This window comes from Alosa sapidissima, chromosome 12, assembly GCF_018492685.1.
Source record: "Alosa sapidissima isolate fAloSap1 chromosome 12, fAloSap1.pri, whole genome shotgun sequence".
NCBI lineage: Eukaryota > Metazoa > Chordata > Actinopteri > Clupeiformes > Clupeidae > Alosa > Alosa sapidissima.
The window spans coordinates 26351847-26375695 of NC_055968.1; the positions used below are offsets into that span (position 1 = coordinate 26351847).

Consider the following 23849-nt stretch of genomic DNA (forward strand, 5'->3'; position numbering starts at 1 on the left):
GCAATCCCGCAGTGAAATTTAAGCCCTGCTACGTGACCCTCATGTAGACTGTCCAACACTCTGGTGCAAAGCCTGGAGGGCACTACCACACGTGATCCACACATCAGGGTTCCCTGGCAGACTGACAGCTGATCACGTCTTGCTGAAAACTCAAGAAAACATGGATTCCCATGGGCAGGCCAACCTTGTACTGTGATGTCATGCACCTTGGAAAGTGTTGGGTCATTCCACGTTTCTTTTCGTATCATGGCATTTGTAACTGGCAACTGGTCTACCAGTGTTGTGTGGAACATTTCAACCGGGTCACTCTTTGATGGAATTTCTTCCACAGATGTTGACAGTGGGAGGCGTGACAAACCATCAGCATTACAGTGTTGTTTAGTACCCTTGAACTCGATGTCATATGAGTGTGCTCCTAATAACAGGGCCCATCGCTGCAGTCGCGCGGCTGACATCACTGGGACTCCTTTTTGTGGATTGAATATTGATACTAGGGGCTGATGATCAGTTACTAAGGTAAACCTTCGGCCATAGAGTTAATGGTGGAACTTTTTGATACCCCATACTAGGTTAAGGGCCTCCCTGTCTATCTGTGCATAATTGCGTTCGACACTTGAAAGGGACCTTGAAGCAAATGCAATTGGGCATTCCAGTCCATTATCCATTGTGTGCGATAGGACTGCACCAATGCCGTACGGGGACGCGTCACATGCTAGACGGATGGGTCTGGATGGATAATAGTGGGTAAGTAGCTCGTCAGATGTTATTAGTCTTTTTGTTTCTGTGAATGCCTTTTCACATTTTTCTGACCAATGCCATTCCACTCCTGTCTGTAGTAGTGCATTTAGTGGATACAGCACTGAGGCAAGGTTTGGTAGAAACTTGTGGTAATAGTTGACGAGACCCAGGTACGATCCGAGTTGTGACAGATTTTCAGGTTTAGGTGCTTTCAGCACTGCCTCAATTTTCTCTTGTGACTTATGCAAGCCGTGCTTGTCAATGACATGCCCGCAGTATGAGATTTCACTTTTGAAAAACTCGCATTTCTCACTCTTTGCCCGTAGGCCATACTCATTCAGCCTGGTGAGTACTTTGCTCAGGTTTTGGAAGTGATCATCATCATCTTTTCCTGTTATGATAATATCGTCCAGGTAGCATTGTGTTCCAGGTATGTCCTGGAGCACCTGATCCATGGCTCTTTGCCAGATGGCTGGAGTGGAAGCAACACCAAACACAAGTCGGTTGTATTGGTAAAGTCCCTTATGCGTGTTGATGGTTAGGAACTTTTTGCTTGACTCCTCCACTTCCATCTGGAGATAGGCCTGTGACAAGTCGATCTTTGACAACTTCTCCCCACCAGCCAATGATGGGAAGATGTCTTCGATTCGTGGAAGGGGGTACTGCACCGTGCGCAGCACCGGGTTGATGCTCACTTTGAAGTCCCCACATATACGCACTTCACTTTTTCCTTTCTTCATCACGGGAACAATGGGCGTAGCCCAGTCACTCCAGTCAACTTTTGAGAGAATGCCGGATGCCTCCAAGTTCTGCAGTTCGGCGTCTATCTTGGGACGTAGTGCATACGGCACCGGGCGCGCCTTGTGGAATCTTGGGTTGGCATCTTTGTCAAGTTCAATTTTGCTTTCAGGTGTTTAAGTTTACCAATGCCTTTCTCAAACACGTGTGCATTAGCCTCCAACAACTGTGGCAGTCTCTGGTCAAGCCTGCGGGTGGAGCTCTTGAGGCCTGTTGAGATATTCAGGGCTTTTATTGCATGCCAGTCAAGCTGAATTCTCCTCAGCCATTCACGCCCCAGTAGAGCTGGGCCTGTGGTTTTCAGGACATAGAGCTCTAACTTGCGTGTTTGGTCACCATAGACCACATCCATGTTAAGTTTCCCTTTTGGTGACACTTTTTCACCTGTATATACACTTTTTAACATCACTGATGTCTTTTTCAGTGGTAAGTGGGAGAACAGCCTGTCATAGTCGGTCTCAGAGATCACTGACAAAGCTGAACCTGTGTCCAGTTCCATTTTAAGTTTTACTCCAGACACTGTTGTTGTGACCCATATTATTTTTCTGTCTTCTTCAGTTATGCTATGCAGCTCTAAGCATGACATGTCATCTTCCTCACTGCTGTTTGTGTTGTCTGAATGTTCTGTTACTTTGTGCATTTCATTTGCTTTGGCCTTTGATTTGGGTTTAAAACCTTTGTTCTTTCCAGATTTTTCCTTTTGGGTATTGGTTTGGTCTGATTTGCATGCTCTTTCTATGTGGCCTTGTTTGTGGCATTTCCTACATGTCTTTTCTTTGAACCAGCAGTCGTTTGCACTGTGAGAGGATTTACCACACCTGTAGCATTTTTGCTTTTTGCTATTCAAGGATATTTGATGCACTTCGTTTTCTAAGCTTTTCTTCTGTAGCTCTGATGCACCCTTAGCTGATGTTTCCATTGAGATAGCTAGTTTGAGTGCTTTCTTCAAATCTAGCTCTTTTTCTGACAGTAGCCTTTTCTGTGTGCTTGTACAGTGAATGCCACATACTAAACGATCTCTCAAGGCATCGCCAAGCCCATCTTTAAAGTCACAATGCTGCGAGAGTCTGCGCAGTTCGGCCATATACTCGGATATGCTTTCATCCTTTGTTTGATTCCTCTTATGGAATCTGAATCTCCGCTATCACTAGTGGTGCGGGATTTAAGTGCTTCTGTAACGTGTCAACAATGTGTTTATATGACTTGCTCGACGGTTTAGCAGGGCTCAGGAGATTACGCAGTAGACTGTAAGTTTTAGCTCCCATTAGACTGAGGAGGACGGAACTTTTTTTCGCATCCTCGATATCATTAGCGGCGCAGTATAACTCCACTCGCTCTATGTATGATTCCCAGTCTTCACTTGAACTATCAAACTCCTCTACTTTTCCAACGTAAGCCATTTCGGACATGAAATCCAGATCTTATCCGTTTATCCTTTCACTGTGTGCTATGCACTGTTACTCACGGATCCTTTGCTAGGTTTCGTTTCCTCTCTTGCTTTCGTTTCATCTCCTGCTTTGTTTCCTCCTTTCTCCCTTCCCTCCGGTTTAACTTTTCATTTCGTGCAGTTGTTTAGGGTCCGGTTTACTCGTCGCCAATTGTTGTGTCTTTACTCCAACATAGTATATTAAAAATAAAGGATTCAACTCGGAGGTAAAATGAACGTGCCTTTACTTAGCTTCATCTGTAGACAATGACACAATATCAATGCACCAGCGGATAACCTATAGGTAAACTCAGTAGCTAGGGGAGTGGTTCCGCTGAAGTAAATAGATCCACTTTATATACTACAGTACCCACTAGCTTGTCTTCCATTTGCCATGTTATATCGTCTGTATAGTGCCCATAATCTGGTTAACGCATACATCTACTCACAACACTGACGCGCAGACCTCTGTCACTGTCCCATTGCGGTAGCGCGCTGCGCGTAGGGTGGTAGGGGAAGAGTCCCGCCCTACTCGCCCTGTGATTGGCCAGCTGGCTACTACCTCGTCCGTTTCTATGGAGATGGGTAGTAATCAAATCATCATTCTGGTCGTGGACATTGAACAATTTTAACGACAGTTGAAGTTGTCAGCCAAAGACTGTAAAATAGGTTGTTTGTATTAGGGTTTTTTTTTATATATAAATTCCCTACTGATAGGTAGCGCTAGCTACTAGCTAGTGGATCCTTCGTGAGCCAGAACCAAGCTACCACCCTACATCCACCTCTCCTGCAAGTGCCTTTTTCTCCATTTCCACTTAACTCGCAATCCAACACGTGGGTTGACCGCCCGGTCGCTCACAGACAGCTAAAGTTGAAAGGAAATCAGAAAATTCTTCTAGGAATTCAGTGTAGGGGCCAGAGGGTCTATACAGTGTGACGACGTGAGAAGACTAGAGTGATAAATTGTAACTACTCCACCTCCCCTGCCAGTGTGGTGTGGTAGGCTACATGGTAGTTCAAATAGGAGGGAGGTATAGACTCCAACAGAAGGTATTCATTTGGTTTAAGCCAGGTTTCAGTGAGGCACATGTCAGTAATAATTTCATTAACCAAGGGGGTCTTATTTGACAGTGATCGGATATTAAGTAGCCTAAAGCAAGCTCAAGTTGCGTTTTTGGAGGGGTTTGTTTAACCGAAGATGTTTTTATCTTAATAAGATTGTTATGATTAATTCCCCTAATGGTTTGAGCATGAGTTGACAGTTTTGGTACAGACACCCTCTCTATTTGGCCCTGTGTGCCTGGGTGAATGTGGGACGGCAGAGATTCCTGGACTAATCTTTGGTTCATCAGGAACTATAGTCACGGTTAAGTGATGGTCTATGTTCCTTGAAACGGGAACAGCACCCTCTGGTGTGGGATGGATACCGTCTCTTTTCAACAGTCCAGGCTTCCCCAAGAAGGAGCTAAAATGATCTATGAAGCCCACACTATTATCGGCACACCACTCTGTGGTCTGAGCATACATAAGACCAGCTGCTCCATTGTCTTCATCACATGTGATGTTAGAGCGACAAGCCTGTAGTCATTAAGCTCACTAGGGTGTGGCTTCTTAGTGATGGTGGTGAGACATGATGTCTTCCACAGTGTTGTAACTTGTCCGAGACAGAGACTCAAGTTGAAGATGTGCTTCAGTGGCTCCCCCAGTTGAGCAGCACAGGCCTTGAGTAGCCTTGGACACAGTCTGTCAGGCCCGGCTGCCTTTCTAGAGCAAAGTTTCTTCAGTTGATATCTTACCTGATCTGCTGCGCAGCACCAATTTGTGATATTTACTGAGTATGTAAGTACTCTTTTGACAGTCAACGGCGCATTTGAAGGAGGCTGCTTGCGAGGCCGTATGGAATAGTCATTCCACTAAACCATGCTTTACTAAAACCTAGCATAGCCTTCAAGCATTTGCACTCGTCTATTATTTGAACTCATTGGCAAAATGAAACTAACGTCACCATGGTGTGTCAGTCAACGACAAGACAGTTATATGCAGTAAGTTACTTTCACTATTGACTGACAATGGGTTACCATCGAAAACATATGCTGGAAAAAGCAACACTTATACTAATATTGCTCAAATGACTGAATAAAACAACATTTATCCTGCAGAGGAGTTGCTTATATCTCGTGACAGTGCGTCTTCAGCTGTGCTCCATACGTGTCTCTCGTCTCTCCCCTAATCACTTCTAACCGTCATTACCAATTTGCAAATGATGGTGAATAACTCATCATGAGATGTACAGTATTTGTAATATCTTTATTCTAATTATGTTTCCCATTGTAATCGTGCAATTTGTAGTGTTTTGTGTGAAGTCTGTGTGCGTTATTCGCTGGCGCCACCCGAACTAGCTATGTACTCCGGTAAGAGAGTTGCTGCAACCTTTGGTTTCGTTCAACAGATTTATTGAAATCCAGTTCCAGCAGGTGAATAAAGTGCTTGTTGCTTGCAATGGTATGTGTTCTTTGTGTGTTTAAGTGGGGGTGTGTTTGTGTGAGTGGTTTTCTGTAAATAAAGAAATACAGAATAAATAAATATAAATGGTACATAAAGAATATAACATACATAAATATACATAAATATATACATATGTATGCACACAATATACAGACTAATGAGCACTAAACAATATTCACTCTGCAATACACATAATTGCTATGTCATTGGGACAGTAGCACACTCCTCCATGCAACAAGGAGAGGGTAAGATGGGTGGCATTACCTTAAATAATTTGTGGGAAAAAAAGAAAGATATTGTACAGTATGAAATTAAATCATCATGCAAGTAGTTATACTGTTCTCTAGTGCCTGAACAGTATAACTACACTTTTCAATACCAAGTTCATATATTTGCAAGTTACACTATTATGAACACATAGCCTGGCGGGCCATCCTATACCATTGAAATGTATAGTCTGGAATCGAACCATTCACCTCGCTTAATCCAAGGGGCGGGCAGAGAATTGTCTTTCAAACTGCCTAGGCATGCAATAGGCCAGCGCTATGACCATATCCGTATCTGGTCGGCAAAACGGCAAATACATCCTTCTTCGAAAGGAATGACTTAAGTGCATTGTGTTGCTCAACTTTCAAAGAAAAGCACTCTCCAACGAAAAGCAAAGTCCAACTCCTCCAAAGTTGACGCCAACGCCGATTCAAACAACCGCTCTTCGTTCGCAATAGCCACCTTCCTTGTTGTTCACTGTCGCAGGACTGTCGTTATCCTGTTAAGCCCGCCTTAAGACTCTCTAACAAAATAGAGCGCTGTGATTGGATGACGTCCACGGCGTCAGCCAATAGAAATCCCTATGGTTTGATACTAGACGTACAGGCTGAGCAAATTAATTTGCCGCCACTAGGGTGCGTCTAGATTTCTAGGCTAATGAACACACACTCCAGCAGTTTATGTTGGCTTTAAACTTTATTTTCACCCCTATTGTGATTTTTCTTTTTTTTTTGCTTGCTTATTACTTACTCAATTCTAGTCAGAATTTGAGTCTGATACTGTTCCATTTGGATGTAAGTATGGGGCGTGTTTCAACCGATACAGTGGGGAAAATGCCTCTGTACTCAATTGCGTAGACCTAACCAATCAGAGCAATGAAATAGCTTACCGTAAGCTGTAGGAAGTATGGCAAGCCGATTGAGCATTTATTCTTATATCTTGATATCAGGCATAATTGTCATGTACATGTAAGCCATTTTTGACAACTAGTTAACTAGTGAGCCATGTTTGTGTGAACTAGTTAACTAGTGAGGGCCAAAATATTCACACTAGTTAACTAGTGGGAGCCAAAAGGCTCACTAGTTAACTAGTGAACACATTTTAGATTCACTAGTTAACTAGTGAGAGCCAGACATGTCTACTAGTTAACTAGTAAAGGCCAAAATGCATACCAGTCAGCTAGTTGAAGGCTTTTGGGTCTCACTAGTTAACTAGTGACAGCCAAAAATGTGCACATGTTTACTAGTGAAGGCAAAACACCTCACTAGTTAACTAGTTGCAGTAGGTCAATGTCACTAGTTAACTAGTGAACCATAAATGGCTTACTAGCTAGCTAGGTGATGGCAGTAGGCTCACTAGTTAACTAGTTGATGCATCATTTGTCCGAACTAGTTAACTAGTGAGGTCTTAAATGTATACTAGTAAACTAGTTCAAGACAAAATTCACACTAGTCAACTAGTGGCACAGAATTCAAATTAGGAGGCGAAGAATTCTGGAAATTGAGGTTTTCTATTGGCTCCCTATGTCCAAATAGAACATGATAACCAATCACAGTGCAGAATTTCACGAAATCCCACCCACAACATTTACATGTGGCACACAAGTTAACATGCTGGCCAAAGGTACTCTAGCTAGTAAACTAGTGACTTCAGTGTGACACTTACATGTAAACTAGTGAAGGCAGAACTGCTCACTAGTTAACTAGTGAGGTGCAAAAAGTGTCACTAGTTTACTAGTGTGCTCCAAAACGCCCACTAGTTAACTAGTGAAGGCCATTTCAGCCCCACTAGTTAACTAGTGAGATGCCAAAATGGTCACTTGTTAACATGTAAAGGCCAAAATACTAGTTAACTAGTGGCATGCATATTTTGTTCACTAGTTAACTAGTTACACCTAAAAACACAAACAAGCTGACCGTTTTTAGTGGAACAATTTAAGTCTCACTAGTTTGCATGTGTGGCAGTGAAGCAGCTCACTAGTTAACTAGTGCGCACAAGACACTAGTGGCTGGAGTGGTTGGAGCTATCTAGTTCACTAGTAATGCAAAAGGTACTCTTACTAGTTAACTAGTGACACATTGGCCTTCACTAGTTAACTAGTTGACATGTTTGGCCTTACTAGTTTACTAGTAATGGAACAGGACATGCTCACTAGTTAACTAGTGAGCATATCTGCATTATTAATGCCTTTCACTAGCTTATAGAGGGCATTTTGAGCCTTACATGTTAGCTAGTGAAGACAAAACACTGTCCATAATGAACTAGCAGGAGAAAAATGCCCCTCACACTAGTAAACTAGTGGAATTTGAATAAATAGACAAACGGCTGGCATTTTGTGCAACTAGTTAACTAGTGGGACATAACATTGGCCACTAGTTAACTAGTGTGCAATGTGAGGAGTTTTGCCTTCACTAGTAAACATGTGCACATTTTTGGCTGTCACTAGTTAACTAGTGAGACCCAAAAGCCTTCAACTAGCTGACTGGTATGCATTTTGGCCTTTACTAGTTAACTAGTGGACATTTCTGGCTCTCACTAGTTAACTAGTGAAGCTAATATGTGTTCACTAGTTAACTAGTGTGCACAAACATGGCTCACTAGTTAACTAGTTGACAGAAATGGCTTGCATGTTGGCCTGATATCTAGATATTAGAATAAATGCTCAAGCGGCTGGCCAAATTACATAGAAGTGGGAATTTGACATTCAGTAGTCAGCTAGTAAACATTTTTGTACCTTACTAGTTGACTAGTAAAATATAGAAGTCTTTAAACTAGTTAACTAGTGCACATTTCAGTGTCCACTAGTTAACTAGTGAACATGCTGAGCATTACTAGTTAACTAGTAAGATATGAAACATATGAACTAGTTAACTAGTGAGGATTTTGGCTGTCACTAGTTAACTAGTTCACACAGAAATGGCTTGCATGTACATGACAATTATGCCTGATATCAAGATATCTGAATAAATGCTCAATCGGCTTGCCATAAGGAAGAACACCCAAACCATCCTTCTTCTCCACAAATGCCGTTTCCTGGTCGTTTTATTTAAGCTATTGCACTGTCAATATCTTGTACAACACCCAATAGTGAAATCTAAGGCCAATTTTATATGATGCAAGATATTTTCCCCTCCTTCGTTTTAAAAAATAATTCCGCTCACACCAATAATAAAAACAGCTGGAGAAAGGTGGACATCGAGCAAACAGATGGCCAATCAGATATTTAAAACAAACAAGGGAACATCACCTCACAATGCAAAAACGCTGTTAACCCGTGTTTACATGCTAAAGTGAAATTGGAGTTTTCCGATGGCCAGAGTTTTCAGAAATAATCTGAAATAATTAATAAATAATAACAGTGATAAAACCTCTGTTTTTGTGTAGCCTAAATGAAAGGCCCCACCACATGAAAATATCCTGTTTTTACAACCTTTTTGAACAAAGCACCCGACGTTTGATAACAAAACCAAAACCACCCTGAATGTCAACTGGACACACCCCTAAATGGACACAACCCCAACAAACGAGTGAACAACATCACAATGCAAAAACGCTCTTTTCCCTTGATGAAAGTGAAACTTGAGTTTTCCCACATATCTACTTTGTCCGGAGTTTTCAGAAATAATCATTTTCAGTAATAAAACCTACACCACATGGAAATATATGCATTATTCCTTTTAGAAGCCATCTGGCCACAGTGTTTTTGTTGCAAACAAAATCAACCGAAGCGTGCTCAAATGACGTGATACATGAGTCACTGTTGCTCATCTGTCCATCATTGTACAAAGCCCAATTTGATTGGTCCGAATAGGGATGTAACGATTACCGGTATAATGGTAAACCGCGATAAATGTTGACAATAACAATTACCGTTTTCATTTCAAATATCATGATTATCACATCATTACCACGGTATGGAAACTGTGTGTTTAATCCTTCCCAGCTTCATCCAAGCCTGCTTTTGACATACAGTATGCCTGGTACAATGAAACAAAACTGGTACCCTACTGATTCTGTTATCTACTTGATGGATTTAACTGTGGCACAAAGCCAAACATGACCAAGGAAAAAGTGAATGGGACAACACACAATGCCACGGTAACATTATGCTATGAATTAAGAATGCTCAGCTCAGCCAGGTTTGTTTGTGCAGTCAGGATGTAGGCCTGCACCAGAATAAAGGAATCACATCTACTCAGTAACAATTTTTTACCTTCCCTCAGAACCCCCTCTATGAGCACCCCCATGAGTTCCAGCATTCCTGGTTAAATGTTGCACTTTTGATAAGGTTTTGCCTATATTTTGTAATATAGTAAATGCTGTCACACTTCTTGAAACTATTTCAGCTTGTGTAGGCCTAATAGTGCTTTCTGAACATATTGAACACACTTTTCAAAATACCGCGATAATAACGAAAACCGTGATAATTTTGGTCACTATAACCGTAAGGTTAAATTTTCATACCGTTACATCCCTAGGTCCGAACAGCTCTGGTTTGAGCATAGAGTAGTTGCTCCACAACGGAACAAGTCCAGACCGAACTTCCCGACCTCAAATGTTGTGGGTGGGACTAAGTTCGGCTGCAGCAGGCTACATTTACATATCACAACCAGATATCTTATTTATAGTTACAGTACTCCGCCCATTATGTGTATACTCTCAGCAAACAGTTTGACCACATAACTGACCTACATTAGGCTACTCATCATTATTACACCCCACCTTTACGTGGTCCTTTAGGGGTGAACAAATCCTTTAAATCATCCTTTAAAAATGCACAAATCTTCTGTTACCTCCATACCCAGTCTCCTCCCCTTTGGCAACCTAGATGCCTACGATGTGACGATTTCCTGTTTTCCCTTCTCTAGCTATAGACAGAGTTTTCATGCCCCTTCTAGCTGTGTAGAAGCAAGTACAAACGAAGAATACCTGACCTTCATATGTTGTTACTGTCAACTTGTACAAGTGTTTCGTGAGGCATTGGAAGATGCAGTTAGGTGAGTATATTTCTTTTCTTTGCAAAGAATGAAGGGAAATGGTCGAATGGAAAAGAAAAGTGTGAGAAAAGCTAATGCAGGAATGGCCTGGAGAAGTAAAAATCTATAAAAAGAAAATGGAAAACAGGAAATCTGAATGGTCAACAATATGCTCTCTAGAAATGTATTTGCAACTGTTGGACCATGCAATGGCAAAATAGAAATAAGACAATATCAGTGCATATCAGAATAACAAAAAAGTAATGGAAAAATGTTGTCTTCCTTATCTTGTGAAGTTCATTGTTTAAATCCCCAACATGGGACTATGTTAACTCAATAAGGCTGGGAACACAGCATGCTGATTGATTAGGTTAAGATATTCCTTGGATGTATTCTGGTACTACATAGCTGAGCTGGGCTGAGCCATTCAAATGACCTGTTAGACTTGTTAAACAACTTGTTTGTCTTGTCTGTAGATGCCTCTGGAATGTAGTAAGGCTGTTGCTGGAACAAATAGCAAAAGGTAGGTCATATCACCTCCTTCATTTTTTCACAAATTAAAAGACGTGCTTTGGAGAGGTGGCGAAGAGAATGCTCATTGGAGAAGTGAGAACACAGGGGGAATTAAGCTGAATTATAGAATCAGCTTGATAGCCAGTGAAGTTTATATAGCACCTTACTCAAACTCAAGGTCACACTTACAAAAGTCAAAACAAAACATAAAGAAGAAGGGGGAAAAGGTGAGGATGCTAAGTGTGGCTATACTGACTATGATAGTGATTACGCCACCCCCCTAAGCCAGACCCGGCGGCAGACACAAATTCACGGACGGGCATTACACCTTTCCGGGGGGGGCATGGGAACTTAAATTGATCACGATAGTTTAAGCTTAAACTGAAAATGTAGATGCAATTGTTGTAAAATGGTGCAGCTCCTTTAAGAGAGCCCCGTGCGCAGGGATGGAGAGAGAGAAAGCGAGAGGGGATGTGTGTTAGAACTGAGATGCGTGTGGAAAAAGTAGACGTGCTGTTAAGACTGGAGCAAGTCATATTCAAAGTAATGCAAAAATAAATCCGCAGATAAAACCAAAATCCTCGTTCATTTGCTAACCACTTGAGATAGAGGGTTTGGGAGTTAGCCCCAACGTTACAGATAACTTCGGCCCTGGAGCAGTAACAAGCTCCCCTATGTTCTCCGACTAGGTCAGAAGAAAAAACAGTAAAGGTTAACGCTATCAAACAAACCCATAAACTAGGCCTACTTCTACTAATTACGATATGAGACTACCTGCGAGCCGATAAGCCATATTTGCCTAGAGAGGAACCCTTGGACCTATCCACCCGGCCCCGCTGTGATGTTCAAAACAGGATATCAGAAGGCACAGGTGATGAAAATACAATAGCATTTATTGTATTTTAAAAAAAACTTAAAAGACCATTTGCGCCCATACAGGCGTGTGGTAGCAAATAGGCAATCGTTGGATAGAACAGGCAAAGGCCATCCTAAATAACATCCACACTTCCCAGCAAATGAGAGAAGAGGATTGAGGCCAACTAGTCATCAATACCGACAGGTGAATATAACATTGGCAGAATATATACAATATACAAATATATACCAAACCAAATATATATAAACCAAACCAATATCACACCAGAGACAATGTGCACAACACAAAGCCCACAAAGGAGCAAGTTACTAAGCAACAGAAAACAGGTGGCCTATCTACTCTAACCACGAACCAGGAGAAGAGTTTGTATAATAAATAGAACATAAATAGGAAACTAGCAATGACATAAATAGAGCATGGAATATTATAAATATGACAATACAAAGAAACCCCACTAAGTTGCGTGGTGGTCAATAGTTGATAACTGACCAGTTGCACGTTGTCCAATAAATTACCCACAACCCCATAAATACGCACACACACCCAGTGCCTAAACAGTATACAGCAATCTCTCCTGTGGAGTGGGTTAGTATTAGCCTGGAAACCTGACTTCGCAGAGAGTCTGGCCTAGATCCATAGGCAAACGTTTATTTCCGGGTAGGAGGGCACAGTTTTAGGTTTAAAATCATTGGAGTTCCTTTGAACCGCTTTGAACCAATCACTAACAACCGGCGTTTCGTCATAGAAGTTTCTCTGCATCACGCCCATAACAAACAAGCATGCATCTTAATCAGCAAACAGTCACACGTTTCATCTAACTCGCCAAAATGCATCATATGGTGTTTTGTGAATGTATTTGTGAAAGTCAAACTTTCATATAATATAATTTTAAATAAAGTACGTCCAAAGCGCCACTTTTAAGCTTGTATGTCGTTTTCATTTTCGAGTGAAATGACCTTTTGAATGGGAATCCTATAGAGCCACTACTTTTTTGATACAATCGCGTCAAAATCACTATTTTTCAAACACTAAGAAGGCTCGACACAACATGAAACTTTGATTGAAGTATCATCAGTGTCTACACATGCACTCGAGCATTGAGAACATTGTTGGTCTACACAGAGTTTACTAAAAGAAAGGTTTTCAACAACTCATTTCATGTTATGTCGAGCCGTATTATTGTTTGAAAAATAGCGATTTTGACGCGACAATGTAGCCTACTAAACTAAAGTTTGACTTGGTTACGTTCGTATTTCAAGGGACAAAATTAAGGTATAACAAAGCTGACGATATAACATCCTACTCGACTGTGACTTCATTCGTGACACTCCTGTTAATAGGCTAAACTAGAAAGAGCTAAAATAACTTACACCAACCTTATTTGCACCTTTTATTCACAATTGCTCAAAGATTTCATAAGCCCTTTTCGCTCCCTACGTTGATGTATTCCAAGCAGTCTGCTTCAGGGGCGGGGACGTAGTAATTGAAAGACCATGCCTGTGTAACGTAATCGCTCTCAGGGATGCCCTCTGTTCTCTGGTTGGGTCGGCTGCCCAACTACCGAAGTAAACGAAGGCGAATCAACCGATTCCAGACGGAGTACTGTAGGGAAAAGAAATCGAGCGGAAGTACGTAGCCAGGTAGAGGCCAGGCTAGGTTAGTATTACAATAAGTCATGATGGTTAGTATTAATAAGTATATCAATGATACTATAACCTTAACCCTAGTGTTACTATAGAGAGAAAAGGCAAGAGAGGGAGAGTTGAGAGAGAGGGGAGAAGAGGGAGTTGAACGGCAAGAAAGAGAGAAGAGGTAGGAGGGAGAGTTGAGAGAGAGGGAGGGGGAGAGAAGAGGGGTTGTACGGCGTGACACATGAAAAGTTCATGACAGCGCTATGCTATAGCAGCATAACTAAGGCATAGTGAGGGGTAGTCAGCACCAGCGTAGGTATGGTCAGTGACCACCATTGCACGCATGACTGGGTGCCAGTCACACGAGGACACAGCAGGGTGGTCCATTCCAAAAAAATCCTGAGGTGGTTGAAGTTCCACACTGCACCATATCTAAATATTTGTAATCCCAAGAATTTCAATAACAAAATAAGCCCAGTATTCTGTGATCGTAGGGGTCATAGGTGGGTTATATGGGACTAGGAGATCTTTAATATATAATATTTTAAATATATATTTAATATAAGTATATATACAATATAAGAACCAAGGTGGTGGGATACTCTAGCTAAGCAATTTTATTTAATGACATACAGTAGGCTATGAGAATACATTATAATTTTGGCCCAAAGTTGGAGACCATGTAGAAATTTGTTAAAAAACGGATTACTCGGGAACCGCTTGTTGTTGTACAGATGCATGCGTATCCTGTATTTGGTAAGGTCTGCTGTTTATTGTGACATATAGTGTGATATATATAGTGCCATGTGTTGAGTGAAGAGTTCTTATGCAGAGATGTGTGCAGAATGCAAATATGATTAGGCCTACATTCCATGTAAGTCCAATGTTAAGTTTCTCGCGAACTAGTTATCACAGCAACTTGGCGTTCTTGCTTATTCAGTCTCATGCCATATTGCCAGGAGATGAAAAATAATTCAAGTGGAATAACAATATTTGGTGCTGACAGAGATGGAGCTGAGCTCTAGCAGGGTGTGTTGTGGACCTGAGGAGGTGGAGCTGAGCTCCGGCCCAATTTAACCTCTCGCTCTACTTCTTTCTGACTCTTGCTGCTGCTGCTGTCAGCAGCTCTGGTTGAAGCCTGGAAATTTTGTAAACAAAGTAGCCTAGTTGGCTAGATGATCATTGGACTGTTCAGTTACCTCACGTGTGAGTTTCACTGTAATACTTTTTCTCACTGGGACAGGCCCTTTTGAGTCTTGGAAAACATCGGCATTGAGATGATTAGTCAACTTGAATGCAAAAGTTTTAAAGAAATTTGTGCAGCGTGCTAATTATGCTAACCGGATTTAATAGTTCACAAGTGGTTAGAGTGGGGGGTCTGACATCTGACTCATTAACCATCAGCACTGGTGCTCCCCAAGGCTGTGTTTTGAGTCCACTGCTGTACAACATATACACACATGACTGCAAAGCCAACAGTAGTCATACCTCCATCATCAAGTTTGCAGATGACACAGTGATCTTGGGCCTGATTAGTAACAACAATGAACAGCTATACTTGGATCAGGTTGATGAGGTGGCACAGAGGTGTCAATCTAACAGTTTGACACTGAATATCAATAAAACCAAGGAAATGGTAGTGGATTACAGAAGGCAGCAGCAGAACTACAGTTACACCCCACTAATGATCAGCGGGCAACCTGTAGAGAGAGTCACAAGTTTTAAATACCTTGGTGTCCACATTACTGAAGACCTAACATGGACTGTTAACACTCAATATGTTCTGAAAAAGTCCAGACAACGACTCTACTTCCTTCGTCAGCTAAGGAAATTCAAAGTTTCTACATCCATCATGAAGGCCTTCTACACTTCAGCGGTTGAGAGTGTTCTAACTGGTAGCATCATCACCTGGTATGGGAACTCCACAGTTAGAGATTGTAGTACTCTGCAGAGAGTAGTGCGCTCAGCTGAACGTACTATAAGAACCCAGAAGAGCCCAAAAGATTCTGAAGGACTCTTCTCATCCTAACAATGGATTATTCCTACCGCTGAAATCAAGAAGACGCCTATGTAGTCACAAAGCCAGAACTGAGAGACTCAGGAGAAGTTTTTATCCCCAGGCCATCCGAACTCTGAACTCACACTATACTGACTTTGCACACATTCACTCCTCAGCACTCTCAAACATTTCCCAACTCTGAACTCACACTATACTGACTTTGCACTCATTCACTACTCAGCACTCATGACCCCCCCCCCCCCCCACACACACCTACAAGACTTTTAGCACTTTTACATCCCTCTCCCTATGCTACAGACCTTTTATTTATTTTCTTATTTCATCACACGTCAAAACACACACACACACACACATATCTGACTTTCTCCAACTTTTGCACATCTCCATAGAACTTTTAATTTATTATTTTTGATTTCTCCTCCATCTACCCATGTCCTTGATTGCCTAGCCTTTCTGCCCCCCCCCCCCCATCCCCAACACACACACTTACATCATCACTGTCATCACTTCACATACATACAGCCCACTGCTTGCTACAGTAAGCCTCCTCTACATACTTGCTGCACACTGCCCCCCCCCCCCCCTACATACACAGCACATTGTCTTCAGGATCTTCTCCAACACACATCCTCTACATACTTACAGCACACTGCCCCCACCTACACACACACAGTCACTGCTCCACTACCCTCCCGCCCACACACACATCTTCACTGTCATCACTCACATACATCATACATACAGTACTCTGCTTGCAATAGTAAGTCCCTGCCCCCCCCCCCCCCTTACATACACAGCACATTATTTCATCAGGAAGCTTCTCCAACACACATCCCCAACATACTTACAGCACACTGCCCACACACACACACACACAGTCACTGCTCCACTCCCCTCCCGCCCACACACACATCTTCACTGTCATCACTCACATACATCATACATACAGTACTCTGCTTGCAATAGTAAGTCCCCCCCAATACACAGCACATTGTCTCATGAGGAAGCTTCCCCAACACACATATTGCACACTGCCCTCTCCCCACATACACAGCACACTATTCCATCTCCCCTGTCATCCCCCCAACACACACACCAAGACCCCTGGCAGTTGGGTTAGCCCCTTGAGCCGTGGATCTGCCCAAGGTTTCTTCCTTGGTAAGGGAGTTTTTCCCTGCTCCTGTTGCTCTTGGGTGCTCCTTGTTGGTGCCCCCCACCCAATCCCAATCCTCCCCCACCTTTTTTATGCAGCCCTTGCCACTTAATCTACTAAACCCCTCTTCTACTGCACTCTTTACCCCCCCCACCCATTAATGCACAAATAGGCTGACACCAGACATAATTTCACTGCATTTCTTACTTCCAGTAACTATATGCATGTGACAATAAACTTCCTTGTATCTTTGTAGTAATTTAGATACAAAGTGGGCATTTGATGTCAATCAATAGAGTACTAAAGTGTGACATCACGTTTCCGTAGCAACCAATTTTCTGTTCTACACAAATCAAGTTAAAATTGTGAAATACTATGCCAGACTAGCCTGGGAAAAACCCAGACGTACTTCTGGCAAATTCGAGATTTGCTCTGAAAGTCCATCTGGCCAAGAACCCATTCTAGCCCAGAGCCATATAAAGGTAGAGTTGCGACTACTCCATTGACGCTAATGTTCCATTTTTTTTTCAACAATGGCGGCTAATGGAAGCCTCAAATAGTTCCCGAAAGTTAAAGGTGCGATTTGTAGGATTGTTACCGAACGTTCTGCAGACCAAAATCAAAACACTAGTGAACGTTCTCAAGACTACCAGACGCGAGCCTCTTCTGGGTTGCCAGATGTAATTAAGACTTAGCTAACGTTAGTTGACCTGCAGCTGCTTTAACGTTTCTCCAACCATGACCTAGCTACACATTACGGAAACAGTGAAAACAAAAAATACCTCTCTAACATATTTAGCTCAAGTTAGCGATGCAGATAAAGTTTAGCCTAGGCTACCTGTTGTGGAGAAATATGGCCAGCTCTGCGTCAGACTTGATATTCTTCGTTTGACAAAGACGTCACCATCTCAGGAAGCTCCTCCGATGTCCACTTAATTTGTTTCTTGTTTAAATTTTGGAAATTTGCCTGCCTCTCGTAGGCGTTCATGACTACAACTGACAGCTGTTGACAGTTGGCCTTTGCTAATTTGGCAACCCAAATAGGAGGACGCGCTAGCCCATTATTAATACGCTATTCTAGAATGAATCGTTCAAAACATAAACGAAAATTCCAAGACATTCCGCCCCGTAACTCATTTTTTTTCATGGGTTTTACGGGTTAGAGTAATGTTGTCAAATAAGCCATTACTTCAATTCATCGTGTTTCCTTACTCTCTGACAACATATGGTGATCATTTTTGGAATGGTTACAGTTTATTTTCCATTATTTCCTACATACTGGACCTTTAACAATTTATAATAGCAGCAGTGCAGTTACAGACTGTTTGTAGCCAACATTTCAGACTCTTTCAGACATTATGCTCATCCGAATAATAATAATAACAGTAACAATAGTAATAGTAGTAAAGTAATAGTATTAATAACCTTATTATAATAATAAACTATTTATGTATCGACTTTGACAGCTTTTCTGCTGCTCAGTTTTTATCAGTTCCTTATCAAATAAATTAAAAGAGGCTAAAGCCCAATAAATGTGCCACACATAACAACCTAATATAAGATAAACCTTGCCTATTGACCCCTTGCAAGTGACGTCACGTTTTGTTCGCGCCACAGCAAAATAGCCTAGTGGACGGCAAGAACACGAATCAAATCAATGGGTTGTAATGGGACATATCGCACAGCTAGGAGATTATAGTGAGATTTAACCGTAGTAATGCCCTTCCACGACGGTTGGCTTATTGTTTGGAATACAACATCCCATGTTCTTCCATAGATATATTTTGGTTTGTTTTCTTTGTGTTTCGGGAGTATTTCAACCACAATTGCATGCTTATCTCCTCAGTGTATGAAGCACAGCAGCGGTTGCTATAGCAACCATAGACTCTGAACAGGACGGCAGATAGCACTTAGGCAAAGTCTTTGGCAAGATCTGAATGTAAACAGATAATACCGTTCAAGTTTTTTTATTTCCTATTTCTTTCAATTCTTTAACTTAAGACATGTAGGCCTAAGAAGTAAGTTTATTCGCTGGGTAACGTACAAACTGACGAGTTACATTAGCCCTAGCACTATGAGCTACGATAAACGTTAGCTAGAATAGCTAGCTTCTAAGTGTGGCAGCTAAGTTATTATTTCATGTTCTGTTATGACATTCTTAACGTTTTGACTATGTTACAACTGATAAAAGCAAGACAAATAAAGTAACCAAATCGCTTTGCAATATTTTAGTCTAGAAATACTTATGGGTGTTCATTTCCCATAATGTTAATTACAGTAGCCTAACGTTATGACCTAACGTTATCTCCACTTGCTGTTACCACCAGTTTTAATAACTTTACATTTGCGATCATGATCCATTTCATCTAACAACACCACTGGCATCTTTCCTTGACTATCAGACCCCAAACAGCAATACATTGAACTACAAAGATGTTATAGTAATGGTGTTCAGTTCATCATAATCGTTATGACATAATGTAATTTGCCGTCCGTCTCCTATCTTTTTGCCGTCCAGCATGGAGCCGTCACGTGTCTGCAAGGGGTGAATATACCATTTCAATTAGGCAGCACTAGGCAACACCACGAACGAGCTGTCATTAAAGATGAACTGAACTGAAAGAATCAACATTGATAATGTGTTGATTATGACAATTAAAAATAAATGACACTAAAAAAAATAATCTAAAAAATCAATACGTAGCCTTTTTTAAGCCACACCAAAATTGCATTTGTTAGTATTAGAACGCTGCCAGTTACAATGACGTCACTGGCATGGTAGGACCTGAGAAGTTCTATAGGCAACAGCTGCAGCATATTATGTATACACAAAAAATAGTAATTTTAATGGCATGGGTTACAGGCCTGTAGTGTCTTGACTACCACTAGATGGGTTTCAGGCTCCAGCTCAACCTTCAGTAGGATCATTTGGGTGAAAATGACTGTGTGGGCGCTGCCGGAGCATGGACACTGGAATCTATCTGTTGCGAAACGTAGGGAAAATGTTCAAGGAAGCCAAAGTGACGGGAAAAATATGTTTATTTATTTATGTGTTTATTTCGGGGGTATACATTTTGTGCAATGTACAACATAGATACATTTTGTGAGGCACAACATAGGCTACTGTAGACCTAGCCTACAGGTCATGTAGAAAACTGGACGAGGGGCGCTTGAGACAGCAACACGCACGCTGTCTCTCTGTCTCCCTCCATCCCTCACACACACACACATTGCCTACTGTACATCCTCCACACAACTGCATACTCACTCACCACCACTACATTAGGCCTATGCGAAGGCTACGGTGCATATACAAATAAGCTATATAACACGCATTGTCACGTCAATGTAGGCTAACGCCGTATGGACTACTGGCACTCATAACAGCAACTCACACGGGCTCTCTCTCCCTCCCTTGAAACTGTTAAAAACGTTGTTACCCCAAGTTAACCCCAGATACACGGAGGATACACGAGTTTGCCGTTTATTTTAGGCTAACGTTAGTGGAGAGTTTGCAGATTTTTACCTTGTGGATGTTGATATTGCATGAGTCTCTTGGATAGCAGCACTGCAAGTTAAACTCCCTCGCATCAACAATCTGCCCTGAAACTGGCTTCAGGGTGAGTAGAAAAAGTGACATTGGATTCTGTTTACAGACCCGCTGTGGTTTAGTTACCAGCTAGTAAAAGCATTATTATCGATCTGTGATATCGTCGGAGTCATGGTTTATACTCTCTATGGTCGGAGTGCTAGCTTGTGGAGTTTGAGTGTTTCCAAGGTGTTTAGCTGCTAGCCCTTTCCTAGATTGGATCGTATGGTAGCCTATCTAACACTGGACCTCATCTGAGGCTACTTCGAGATATTATTCCAAAGGGGACAGATATGCTACTGCACTTAAAACTTTAAACGATTGAACGAACCTTCCCGGACTTTGTAATTGCGACCAGTGACTGCATTGGGTGAACGAAGCTGAAACTTTGGCTCCATGGCACATAGACTGTGGGCTCGCCCTTCTATGAATTGAAAAAGACTACAAGCTGCCCCACCGAGTTTGCGATAAAGTAAGCAAGAAAAGGGTTTTTTAAGTCAGGATATGGCAAGTTACAGACCAGTTTCCATACAGCACATCTTATCAATAGTTTGAATGTCGTGTGTGTTTCTGCTCATTGACAAAATAGCGTTCAGTATGATTCATGCCCAATTAATTTCCCCTGTTAAAGTGTTCGCCTTTGTTTCACTAGATTGGTTTCATTTTGTATGAGATTTTGTGATGTAGGCTAGCCTATGATAAATGGCTTATGGCCAATATGTAACTCAGCTAGGCCTAATGTTAGTTTCCTCAGCCATGTCAGCTAGCCTCAGACAGCCATCTGCTATGGCTGCTAGTGCAGAGTAGCTTACCATGCCAGTGACGTAGCCGATTGTTGAAATCCAACATGGCGGCGACCGTGTAACAACAACACCACTTTCAACGTACAATTTTATCCCTTTTAATAAATTCAGCAATTTTAATCATTGTACCAATGAGAAGAAATAAAATACATCTGTTATATCACCTTTACTTCAAATTCCAGTTCATTTCATCTTTAAGTTTTTGCGTTTGTAGCCTACAACTTTTATGATGTGATGTGTCTTGGGAATTTAGCTTTAGCTCCTATACCATCATGTCAACATAGTTGTAACGTTATGCACAATGCTCATCTAGGCTATGGATTTAAGAGGTTTAATTTTAAAAAGGGCAGCAAAAGTGGGATAAAGTGCAACTTCTTCCCCAAAACAATTCCTCCATAACTGTGGATTTAATCGTTATGTGGATAACTTTCAGTGGACTAAACACATAAAAGGTAAGATTTTGTTATCACAAAGATGGTTCGTTAAATATGGCGAAGCATATTTACAGCCAACTTTGTACTTGCAGCAGTGAAACTGAGTTTGTTGTTACGTTTCTTCAGTTAGGAGCAGGACTGTTTTTTTTTTTTTTGCATTCATTTTCATTGGCAAAAGCTAGCCTAATATGCATGAGAGAACCTAGATTTGAGGGAGCTGCAGCTGTTAGCATCAGCACGGTCATATTAACACAGCAGGGCACACTAGCCCAGTGATGGCTAGCCCAGTGATGAAGGATCGGTGTAAAATCCCCATCCCCAGAAAGTTTCAAACCAAGCTTGCGCTGATGATGCATGATCACTGATCAAATTGCTATTTTCTGACACGATGCACACCATTCTCAGGTGCTCACCTGTCTGAATCTCAAGCTATTTAGCCTAGCATCTTAATGCTGTTCACAGCACGGTGAATGACAAACGATGACAAAATGCTGTTCATGTTTATGAGTTCATAGCCTGGTTATTTATCGAAGGACTTACATGTCACGTTTTATATTTTATTATGATCACTCGCATTACCATGGGGTTACTAAATAGATAGGCCTAATGCTACGGTTAACTTAGAATGCCCACCATTACACTGGAGATGTTAAAAAACTTTTAAACCTTTTTTTTATTCTCCCGCGACGATAGGCTAGGCTTGGCTAGGTAATTCGCTCATTAGCTCAGATCAGTGACTACCAGAGGAAACGCGGGGTAGAAAACTCAAACAAGTAATGTTAGACTAGCTGTGTTAGTTTCTCGTTGCAAAATCAAAATGTCACAGGAGCTCCATGCGCTTTTGTAGGCTACACGCAGTCTCAAAAACACTGTTTACAGCTTTTATTGTAATTGTTTGTCTATTGTTTATTTTATATAGCGATAATTTAGATACACTTATGGGGTGGGTGCAATTGCGTTTTCTAAAGAATCTCCCGGGAGACGGGAGATTCTTTAGAAAACGCAATTTAATTTAATATTGTTGTAATGGTAGGATAACTACATAGTTTACACAATAATTACACTGTGTTATATTGTATATCAATGCATTTATTGACTGTCAATTACCCAAAATCGTGGCTCTGTCTATCATTGAACAGTAGCCTATTTAATGCATTCTAATCACTGATCTATAAAGAACACAAGTGAACTATGCAGTGCCCTTGGACGGTCTCAAACTGTAGGCCAGTGGTCCCAATATGGCGGCGGTGTTCCGATTCCATTGGCTTCATTGTTGATGGGGCGGCAACAATGGGATAGTCCAGAGCCCGTCTACGGAGATCCTGGCCACTCCGTATTATTAAGTCCCATTGTACCGAATTTTGGTTGCAGTTCCACCAGATTTCCACTGGGGGCGATCGCCATGAGTGCAGAATGAATGGGAGTCAATGGAGCTAGACGGCTAAATTTGTCTCTTTCACCTGATTGTCGTTGACTCAGATTTGATTGTAGTTTGTATAACTTCAACATGGGTTATAGGTCAAAAGTTGAACGAACAAGTACTTATGTCCTTTTGTTTTCTTACAGGTTGGGTCATTGTTGCCCATAACACGCTAGCATTGTGCTAATGAATGACGTCATTGACATGTTTGAAAGGCTTTTTAGAACAATTAAGTGACTTTAAAAAATATAATACTCAACCAAGTGTATTTTCTTTGCCTCCCCTTTCGAATACAATATTCAAATGACTTGAAAAAAAAAAATATATCCCGAGAAAAGTGGATTTCGAGGGGTACAGCTCCATAGACCCCCATACATTCTGCACTCGTGGACGAGCGCCCTCATGTGGAACCACAGAAGGAACAGCAACCAGTTCAGAAACCGGAAGTTTTCCGAGAGTGGCAGTTCTCCCCTTATTAGACATTCTCTGGATAGTCTATCCAGTGTTCTTTATAGATCAGTGATTCTAATCCATTGTCAATCACTTCCGGGAACTAGTTGAGGTTTACACAAACCACGTGACCAACGGAATTTTGAACACCCATTGTCGCAACTCTACCTTTATTAACGTTTTTCATGTGACGTATTCTAGGTTCTATAGCTTTGTTTACATCCAGCTGGTAGGCAAGGGACAAGTTGA

At 41.6% G+C, this 23849-nt stretch overlaps 1 long non-coding RNA gene across 1 annotated transcript; it reads right to left on the bottom strand.

Annotated features, from left to right (window-relative positions):
* Positions 1–452: 452 nt before the first annotated feature.
* LOC121678069 lies at positions 453–17370 on the bottom strand. The gene is made up of 3 exons (XR_006021147.1): positions 17289–17370; positions 1345–1349; positions 453–463 (listed from the first exon to the last, which is right to left on the bottom strand). It is a non-coding gene; the product is annotated as an uncharacterized LOC121678069 (long non-coding RNA).
* Between the last annotated feature and the right edge of the window lie 6479 nt (positions 17371–23849).